We start from the raw sequence: 11,344 nt of genomic DNA, 5'->3' as shown, positions 1-11,344 counted from the left end.
GCTCCCTCTGTTCACCATCGGGGCTGTGCAATGTAATTGTACCACTAAGTTAGAAAAATGCTAATGGTGTAACTTTTTTCATGAAATGGAAGCATATTTCACAAGAAAACTGTTCAGATATTGACCAGCAATTTACCGCTAACATAAAGTACACTACATCACGTAAGAATTATATCAGGATACCCACATAAAGTGAGACAGGTCAGATTAAAAAATGGGCTCTGGTCCATAAAGGAGAAGTCCGGGTCGACCTCCAAAAGAGCCGGGGAGGAGAAGGCTGAACATAACAACATGCACCCACCTTCCCGGCTCCAGCACTGGGGTCCGCTGTCCGCTCTGGTCCCTGGACGCTTCCTGGTTTGACATGGGACCTGGGTTGTGACGTGTCAGGCCTGCTCAGCCAGTCAGTGGTCGTAGTGGGGTCCTGCCTTAGCTGCAACCTGGGTCACCAGTCAGACCAGGAAGCGTCCAGGGGACTGGGAACTAGAGAGGAGGACAGTGGCAACCTGCGCTGGGGCTGGGGAGGTAGGAGCCTGTTCAGTGGCGTAGCTACCATGAAGGCAGGGCAGGCAGTTGCTATGGGGCCCGGGCTGCAAGGGGCCCCCCTGGCTAAGGGTGGCCTGTTTCCCCTGTCTCCATGGCACTACAACACTGACAGTACTGCCAGAGAGCCCCCCCCCTCCTTTAACAAACACACACACACTGTCCGCCAGCCACCTGAAGGGAGCAGCGGCAATCTCCCTCAAGGCCCCCCACCTCCCCAACACATTGTCAGACAGCCGCTGGCAGGGGTGTCCTCTCTCCATAGTTGTCAACAGTCCCGGGTACATCCTGGTAAGCCTGCCCCCATTGCGGCAAGCCCTGCCCCCGGTGCCCACCGCGGGGCTAACTAACCAGCAGAGTACACAGGGCCAGAGAAGAAGAGACGCCATGGAGAACTGGAAGGATGGTAAGTATAATAGGGTGACTCAGCTTCCCTGGCATCTTGTATAATGGGGTCACTCAGCTTTCCCAGCATCTTGTATAATGTGGTCACTCAGCTTTCCCAGCATCCTGTATAGTAGTCAGTATAATGGGGTTACTCAGCTTCCCTGGCATCTTGTATAATGGGGTCACCAGCTTCCCTGGCATCCTGTATAATAGGGTCACTCAGCTTCCCTGGCATCCTGTATAATAGGGTCACTCAGCTTCCCTGGCATCTTGTATAATGGGGTCACCAGCTTCCCTGGCATCCTGTATAATAGGGTCACTCAGCTTCCCTGGCATCTTGTATAATGGGGTCACCAGCTTCCCTGGCATCCTGTATTTTAGGGTCACTCAGCTTCCCTGGCATCTTGTATAATGGGGTCACTCAGCTTTCCCAGCATCTTGTATAATGGGGTCACTCAGCTTTCCCAGCATCTTGTATAATGGGGTCACTCAGCTTTCCCAGCATCTTGTATAATAGGGTCACTCAGCTTTCCCAGCATCTTGTATAATGTGGTCACTCAGCTTTCCCAGCATCCTGTATAGTAGTCAGTATAATGGGGTCACTCAGCTTCCCTGGCATCTTGTATAATGGGGTTACTCAGCTTTCCCAGCATCTTGTATAATGGGGTCACTCAGCTTTCCCAGCATCTTGTATAATGGGGTCACTCAGCTTTCCCAGCATCTTGTATAATGGGGTCACTCAGCTTTCCCAGCATCCTGTATAGTAGTCAGTATAATGGGGTTACTCAGCTTCTCTAGCATCTTGTATAATAGGGTCACCGAGCTAACCTACCATCTTGTATAGTAAGTACAGTATAATGGGTGGCCCCCAGTGTCACCCCACCCGAACTCAAATCGTTTCCCACACCTGCAGGTGTAGTGCACCCCGTGGTGCTATGGCGGAGGAATGGCCGGTCACTTGATAGATTGTGAGGTGTGACGCCACTCCGGTGGTGGTTGGCCGAGATGTAGCCGGACCCTAAGATGTTATGTCGTGATGCCTGTGCCGGTTGGGCACACAGGTATGGTGGCACACCTGCTTTTATTTTAAAGGACCGGTTGCACCTTATTTTCCTGTGGTCAGTGACCTGCCAGGTTATTGTGGGGGCCCTTGGGTTGTTATCACGGTGGTCCGGAGTGGTGTAGTGACCCTCCCAGACTATTAGCACTGCCACCCACAGAGAGGGGAAGTGTCCCAAGGAATGTAGTGTATACTGTGTTGGTGCGGGGTGAAGAATCACGGAGGCTCTTTATCATAAATAAAATCTTGTTTACTCTGAAGTTACTTAGGTGCAGCCGAACATACAACTTTGCATTGACAGAGTATAGTAGACTTGATAAGACACTTGATAATACAAGATCCAAATCTGTGATAGGAGTATAGGGAGTAGTACAGCTGTGCTGATTGAGTTGTGTGTTGAGAGATACAGAAGATCAGAAGAGCAGAGAGGAGGATGTCGTGAGAGTCCCAACTCAAGTAGAAGTGTGCTCTGCTGGGATGTTGGAGGATCAGGTAGAAATAGAATACTTGAAAGAGAACACTTGTGCCCGAGCATCGACTCTTGTCGGAATTAACCACCTATTGCCCTACCAGTGTCGAGGGACCCGTCCTAGAGGGTGACACAAGCCCCAGACCTTGTTACCTGGGATGAGTGGAATGCTGAGGGTTCCCTGCTTGAAGAGAAACTGTTAGCTGCGTCTTGTCTTGCTTCCTCACTGCACAGGAACCTAAGACTGCGCTGAGGACCTGTCAGATAGCCAGGACCCAAAGGAACCGCTGTAGGGAGCTTTCTAGCTTGTGTCTGTCCTCTACAAAGTCCAACATCAAAAGACCACACACTTCCTCTACCCACTGATTTCCTATCTACAGCTACTGTAAGGTGTGCTGTGAATGGGTGAAGAGTGCAGATAGAAGAAATAAAGAAGAAGGTGATAGGACAGAAGAAGATGCTCTTATAGGTTCACAGATCCATGTGACAGATAAACAAAGGATAACCCTTTCCATACTTCAGCTTTGCAGCAACTAGGTACATATACTTACAACAGTGACATCTTGTGGCAAAACTTTATCACTACTACATCACCACTTATGTACAATAAGTACAGTCTTTTGCGAAGGGTGTAACCAATAGCAACATCTGTTGTGGGACACCACACAGGGACTTAGGGCGGCCCATAAACTCTCAGCAATCTGCTACTCCTCACCCACCCCACCCTAGGGCACAGCGCCTCAGAGCTGCCAAAGGGGGGCCGCACCATATTGCCAGGACAGGTGAGCTTGTTGGGGGGCCCCATGAATCCTAGTTACGCCCCTGAGCCTGTTGGTATGTTCAGCCACCTGGAAAAATGTTGTGGAAGGACTGTGATGAAGAGCTGAGGGAAAACAATGCATTCTGGGGATTGTAGTACTGAGCAACCATTCAACCAGAAAGTACAAGCCCAAAATACAGAACTAAGACCCCCAAAACTAGCTGTATGCCTCTGAGGCATTTTTTTTGTATTACCTGATGTCGGGATACCCCCTTAACCTATACCAGTGTGATGGACCAAGTCTACTTGTATCCTAGCAATACTGAAGATATTCAAAGAGCTTTTAAATAATCATTTGAAGAGTTTTGAAGGATTTTGAAGGATTCCTTACAGTGGTGGTTATAGGTAATTGTGCATTTGTTGCGTCGCTATAGCTCCTGTAAAATCCGCCGTTATCACGTAGTTTAGAAAGTAATGCAGTAAATGACGCATGAAATGACATGCGGTGGAATGGAAGATAATGCATTGTTAACAGCTTATGACTACATTGTGCAGTCTGCTGAACGCTTCTGATACATTTTAAGGTGAAATCACAGATCGGATCTGTAAAAGGAGCTGAAGAACTTCTGGTCGGAGCCAGAACCAAACAGAACAAAACTTAGTCCCATGGCGAAGTGAAAAAAGAAAGTGTTCCCACCCAGTGTTATACAACCGTATGTTCAATAACACGGCAGGTTTAAAGGGGTACTACAGTGACATTTTTTTCTTTCAAATCAACCAGTGTAAGAAAGTGCCAGAGATTTGTAATTTACTTCAATTAAAAAATCTCCAGTCTTCCGGTACTTATCAGCTGATGTATGTTGTGCAGGAAGTGGTGTATTCTTTCCAGTCTGACACAGTGCTCTCTGCTGCCACCTCTGTCCATGTCAGGAATTGTCCAGAGCAGCAGCAAATCCCCATAGAAAACCTCTGCTACTCTCCAGACTGGAGAGAATAGACCACTTCCTGCAGGACGTACCGGAAGACATGAGATTTTTGTGTGAACATAGCCTATAGGTGTATCTAACCTGCTGATAGCCCCCCTTGCACAGGAGACGCTGAGGAGGAAGATATGTCTGTTACCTTCATCCTCAGTGCCATTCCCGTGCTGTTAGTTGTGGCTAATAAGCCATTAGGAGCGCTGGGGGTGTGGCTAATGCCCCTCCGAGCGCTAATCTGGCTGCCCCCCTCAGTTGATAAAGATAAGAGCTGCCCCCCCCCCCCCCCAACGATTATGAGAAGAGGGGCTCGGCTGTGGGCGAGGTTAAGGACCCCCCTGGTCGCGGATCAGTGCTTAGTCACGCCCCCAGTGCTCCTAATGACTTATCGGGCACAACAAACAGCAGGGGAATAGAGTTGAGGATGATGGTAAGAGACATACCTCCATCCTAGTAGGTGCCCTGTGCCCACTAGAGAGCGATCGGCAGGTTAGATTCCTCAAATGTGCTGATAGTTCCCCTATTAAGCAGGGGGCCTTAAAGGGAAACTGCAATGCGAAACATCGCTATGAAACTAAACTCAATAGAAATAGAAAACCGCACTTACCAATCCAATACTGGTTCTTTATTTTCCAAGAAGCATGGACATCGCAGGGCAGACGCCAGCCGGGTGCAGGTTACAGACTGTTTCGCACAGGCATGCGCTTCAACGGACCGCTATGAAACTACTGACATGGTTTTAGGCCGGGTTTACATTACGTAAAAAACACGGCCATTGTTTGCGCAAATATGGCTGTTGTTATGACATACGGATGTGTTTTTTACGTAGTGTGAACATAGCCGTATAGTGATTATTGCACACACAATTATATTACCTTTACTTTGTAGGTTCACAGGCTAAAATGTTTTTGTTCGACTGTATAACTTATCATAGAACTGTGGCCGGGTACTGAAGTGCCGACTGGCTGCATGGCCTCCCCCTACTCCATTGCCATGGCCTCCAGCTGATACTCCATGCCTATCTAGTTCAAATGGTGGAAAGGAGTGAGAACAGGAGCTGCAGACACTAGACACTTCAGGGGTCCGGACACGCCTCCATGACACTTTGCAGCCAAACAGCTTTAGGTGAACAGCTGAGCTGAGAAATAAGGACGTTTATACGACAAGTAAAGCAATTTATGGCAATAAATAACACAATGCCTTAAAGTGTCACTGTCATCATAGAAAACTTTCCACATGTCCTACATTTTGATCAATCTGGGTCGGAGACGTTTCAGAGAATACAGAGACGTATCAGAGAGTACAAAGGCGTATCAGAGTACAGAGACGTATCAGAGAGTACAGAGACGTATCAGAGAGTACAGAGACGTATCAGAGAGTACAGAGACGTATCAAAGAATACAGAGACGTATCAGAGAGTACAGAGACGTATCAGAGAGAACAGAGGAGTATCAGAGAGTACAGAGACGTATCAGAGAGTACAGAGACGTATCAGAGAGTACAGAAGAGTATCAGAGAGTACAGAGACGTATCAGAGAATACAGAGACGTATCAGAGAGTACAGAGACGTATCAGAGTACAGAGACGTATCAGAGAATACAGAGACGTATCAGAGAGTACAAAGGCGTATCAGAGTACAGAGACGTATCAGAGAGTACAGAGACGTATCAGAGAGTACAGAGACGTATCAGAGAGTACAGAGACGTATCAAAGAATACAGAGACGTATCAGAGAGTACAGAGACGTATCAGAGAGTACAGAGGAGTATCAGAGAGTACAGAAACGTATCAGAGTGTACAAAGGCGTATCAGAGTACAGAGACGTATCAGAGAGTACAGAGACGTATCAAAGAATACAGAGACGTATCAGAGAGTACAGAGACGTATCAGAGAATACAGAGACGTATCCGAGAATACAGAGACGTATCAGAGAGTACAGAGACGTATCAGAGTACAGAGACGTATCAGAGAGTACAGAGACGTATCAGAGAGTACAGAGGAGTATCAGAGAGTACAGAAACGTATCAGAGTGTACAAAGGCGTATCAGAGTACAGAGACGTATCAGAGAGTACAGAGACGTATCAGAGAGTACAGAGACGTATCAAAGAGTACAGAGGCGTATCAGAGAGTACAGAGACGTATCAGAGAGTACAGAGGCGTATCAGAGAGTACAGAGCCATATCAAAAAGTACAGAGACATATCAGAGAATACAGAGGATATCAGAGAATACAGAGACATATCAGAGAATACAGAGGAGTATCAGAGAGTTCAGAGACATATCAGAGAATACAGAGGATATCAGAGAATACAGAGGCGTATCAGAGAATACAGAGACGTATCAGAGAGTACAGAGACATATCAGAGTACAGAGACGTATCAGAGAGTACAGAGACTTATCAGAGAGTACAGAGACGTATCAGAGAGTACAGAGACGTATCAGAGAGTACAGAGACGTATCAGAGAGTACAGAGACATATCACAGAGTACAGAGACGTATCAGAGTACAGAGACGTATCAGAGAATAGAGGCGTATCAGAGAGTACAGAGACGTATCAGAGAATACAGAGACGTATCAGAGAATACAGAGACGTATCAGAGAGTACAGAGACGTATCAGAGAGTACAGAGACGTATCAGAGAGTACAGAGACGTATCAGAGAGTACAGAGACATATCACAGAGTACAGAGACGTATCAGAGTACAGAGACGTATCAGAGAGTACAGAGACGTATCAGAGAGTACAGAGACGTATCAGAGAATATAGAGGCGTATCAGAGAGTAAAGAGACGTATCAGAGAGGACAGAGACGTATCAGAGAGTACAAAGGCGTATCAGAAAATACAGAGACGTATCAGAGAGTACAAAGACGTATCAGAGTACAGAGACGTAACAGAGAATACAGAGACCTATCAGAGAATACAGAGACGTATCAGAGTACAGAGACATATCAGAGTACAGAGACGTATCAGAGAGTACAGAGACGTATCACAGAGTACAGAGACGTATCAGAAAATACAGAGACGTATCAGAGAGTACAGACGCGTATCAGAGAGTACAAAGACGTATCAGAGAGTATAGAGGCGTATCAGAGAGTACAGAGACGTATCAGAGAGTACAGAGGCGTATCAGAGAGTACAGAGACGTATCAGAGAGTACAGAGGCGTATCAGAGAGTACAGAGACGTATCAGAGTACAGAGACGTATCAGAGAGTACAGAGACATATCAGAGAGTACAGAGGCATATCAGAGAATACAGAGGAGTATCAGTGAGTACAGAGACGTATCAGAGAGTACAGAGACATATCAGAGAATACAGAGGCGTATCAGAGAATACAGAGACGTATCAGAGAGTACAGAGACGTATCAGAGAATACAGAGACGTATCAGAGTACAGAGACGTATCACAGAGTACAGAGACGTATCACAGAGTACAGAGACGTATCAGAGAGTACAGAGACGTATCAGAGAGTACAGAAACGTATCAGAGAATACAGAGACGTATCAGAGAGTACAGAGACGTATCAGAGAGTACAGAGACGTATCAGAGAATACAGAGACGTATCAGAGAGTACAGAGACGTATCAGAGAATACAGAGACGTATCAGAGAGTACAGAGACGTATCAGAGAATACAGAGACGTATCAGAGAGTACAGACGTATCAGAGAGTACAGAGACGTATCAGAGAATACAGAGACGTATCAGAGAGTACAGAGACGTATCACAGAGTACAGAGACGTATCACAGAGTACAGAGACGTATCACAGAGTACAGAGACGTATCAGAGAATACAGAGACGTATCAGAGAATACAGAGACGTATCAGAGAGTACAGAGACGTATCAGAGAATACAGAGACGTATCAGAGAATACAGAGACGTATCAGAGAGTACAGAGACGTATCAGAGAGTACAGAGGCGTATCAGAGAGTACAGAGGCGTATCAGAGAGTACAGAGACGTATCAGAGAGTACAGAGACGTATCAGAGAGTACAGAGGCGTATCAGAGAGTACAGAGACGTATCAGAGAGTACAGAGACGTATCAGAGAGTACAGAGACGTATCAGAGAGTACAGAGGCGTATCAGAGAGTACAGAGGCGTATCAGAGAGTACAGAGACGTATCAGAGAGTACAGAGGCGTATCAGAGAGTACAGAGACGTATCAGAGAGTACAGAGACATATCACAGAGTACAGAGACGTATCAGAGTACAGAGACATATCAGAGAGTACAGAGACGTATCAGAGAGTACAGAGACGTATCACAGAGTACAGAGACGTATCACAGAGTACAGAGACGTATCAGAGAGTACAGAGACGTATCAGAGAGTACAGAGACATATCACAGAGTACAGAGACGTATCAGAGAGTACAGAGATGTATCACAGAGTACAGAGACGTATTAGAGAGTACAGAGACGTATCAGAGAATACAGAGACGTATCAGAGAGTACAGAGACGTATCAGAGAGTACAGAGACATATCAGAGAGTACAGAGACGTATCAGAGTACAGAGACATATCAGAGAGTAAAGAGACGTATCAGAGAGTACAGAGACGTATCACAGAGTACAGAGACGTATCAGAGAGTACAGAGACGTATCAGAGAGTACAGAGACATATCACAGAGTACAGAGACGTATCAGAGAGTACAGAGACGTATCAGAGAATACAGAGACGTATCAGAGAGTACAGAGGCGTATCAGAGAGTACAGAGGCATATCAGAGAGTACAGAGACGTATCAGAGAGTACAGAGACATATCACAGAGTACAGAGACGTATCAGAGTACAGAGACATATCAGAGAGTACAGAGACGTATCAGAGAGTACAGAGACGTATCACAGAGTACAGAGACGTATCACAGAGTACAGAGACATATCAGAGAGTACAGAGACGTATCAGAGTACAGAGACATATCACAGAGTACAGAGACGTATCAGAGACGTATCACAGAGTACAGAGACGTATCAGAGAGTACAGAGACGTATCAGAGAATACAGAGACGTATCAGAGAGTACAGAGACGTATCAGAGAGTACAGAGACATATCACAGAGTACAGAGACGTATCAGAGTACAGAGACATATCAGAGAGTAAAGAGACGTATCAGAGAGTACAGAGACGTATCAGAGTACAGAGACGTATCAGAGAGTACAGAGACGTATCAGAGAGTACAGAGACATATCACAGAGTACAGAGACGTATCAGAGAGTACAGAGACGTATCAGAGAATACAGAGACGTATCAGAGAGTACAGAGACGTATCAGAGAATACAGAGACGTATCAGAGAGTACAGAGACGTATCAGAGAATACAGAGACGTATCCGAGAATACAGAGACGTATCAGAGAGTACAGAGACGTATCAGAGAGTACAGAGACGTATCAGAGAGTACAGAGACGTATCAGAGAATATAGAGGCGTATCAGAGAGTACAGAGACGTATCAGAGAGTACAGAGACGTATCAGTCACCTTCTATGTCGCCTTCTGAATTACCTGCACTGACACAATTCCATATAAACACCAGATCTCACCTTTTCCCAGCCCAAAAAATTCACCCTGACTGTAAATTATAAAAAATATCTAAAGAACCTCGTTGTCATGGAAACCGTTTCAAGTTCTAATCTTCAAATATTCTGCAGCAGGTGATAGCAAATAGTGTACACAAGATGAAAGATTATTATGCGGCGGAATATTGAAATCAGCTACACGGAGCTGCGCGGTGTTCATCTAAGAAATGTCAGAAATAAGAGAAAAGTTTGAAGGCAAAAGAGTCTGCAGAACAGATGAGCCTCCTGGTACAGACGCCGCACACTGCCTGATCTCATCGCCAGCGGGAGCAGCCATTTGGGTTGCCCTGATCTTCAACAGAATCCAGCCCTTTCCTTTAAAGGGGAACCTGTAAGCATTCTCATGCCGCCTGTTCCATGATTCATCAGAGCCGTCCATGGTGGCTTCTGACTACTGAAGCAAGGGGATGTCTCTTAAAGGGGTTCTCCAGCGCTACAAATATATGGCCACTTTCTTCCAGAGACACGGCCGCTCTTGTCTCCAGTTTGGGTGCAGGTTCTGTAACTCAATTCCATTGCAGTGAATGAAGCTTAAAGGGGTATTCCCCCCCAAGAGCCAAAAAAATAAAATGCTCCCAAACCTAGTCTTACTCACCAAGTCCCCTTGAGAATTTTGAGCCGTCTCCCGTTCCATAGTTACAAGTTTTTTAAAAAGACGATCCATATCCAACATGGCGCCAGCCAGAAAACTACATCTCCCATCATGCAATGCTTATGCCTGATTATTCCATGATGTAGCAGAGCTAATATCCACAAGAAATAGCAGAGTTGAGGTAGTGACATAGCAGAGTTGAGATAGTGACATAGCAGTTAAGATAGTGACATAGCAGAGTTGAGGCAGTGCCAGTGACATAACAGAGCTGAAGCAGTAACATAGCAGAATTGAGGCCGTGACATAGCAGTGTTGAGGGGTAGAGACATAGCAGAGTTGAGGGGTACTAACATAGCAGAGTTGAGGGGCAGTGACATAGCAGAGTTGAGGGGTAGTGACAGCAGAATTGAGATACTAAAATAGCAGAGTTGAGACAGTGAGTTGAGGCAGGCTGCTCACAGGCAACTAAGAGGGTGCAGTATTTCGGCCTGTAGCCTTCATCAGCTCAACAAACAGTAGACACTAGCTAGTTTAAATAAGCAAAAAAGACCGCCAAACACATGTGGGTGGAGCCCAAAATGATGTCATAATGACATGTTGGGTGACATAGTAGGTAAACAAATGCATTACTGTAGGTAGGCAAATACATATTACATATCCATATCTATACATATACGTATCTACACTTTGATCTGTAACAAAAAAGCGCCAAACTTATACAATAGTCCTACATCCCCACACGGGTAGAGCATACAAAATCAATGGTTTCTACACCTGTGAAACAAAAAAATGTTGTTTATTGCATAAAATGTCCCTGTTGGTTGATGTACGTGGGTGAGACCTTGCAGAAAATACGTGATCAGATCAGCAAACACAAATAGACAATACAGTGTAAAAATCTACTGTTACCCTTACCTTTCCATTTCAACAAACTGGGTTTCTCCATAGCACAACTCGAATGCCAGGTGCTTGAGCAGGTCACATTAGCCAAG

Source organism: Dendropsophus ebraccatus, chromosome 3, assembly GCF_027789765.1.
Source record: "Dendropsophus ebraccatus isolate aDenEbr1 chromosome 3, aDenEbr1.pat, whole genome shotgun sequence".
In the NCBI taxonomy this organism is placed as follows: Eukaryota; Metazoa; Chordata; class Amphibia; order Anura; family Hylidae; genus Dendropsophus; species Dendropsophus ebraccatus.
This window is presented reverse-complemented; position numbering follows the sequence as displayed.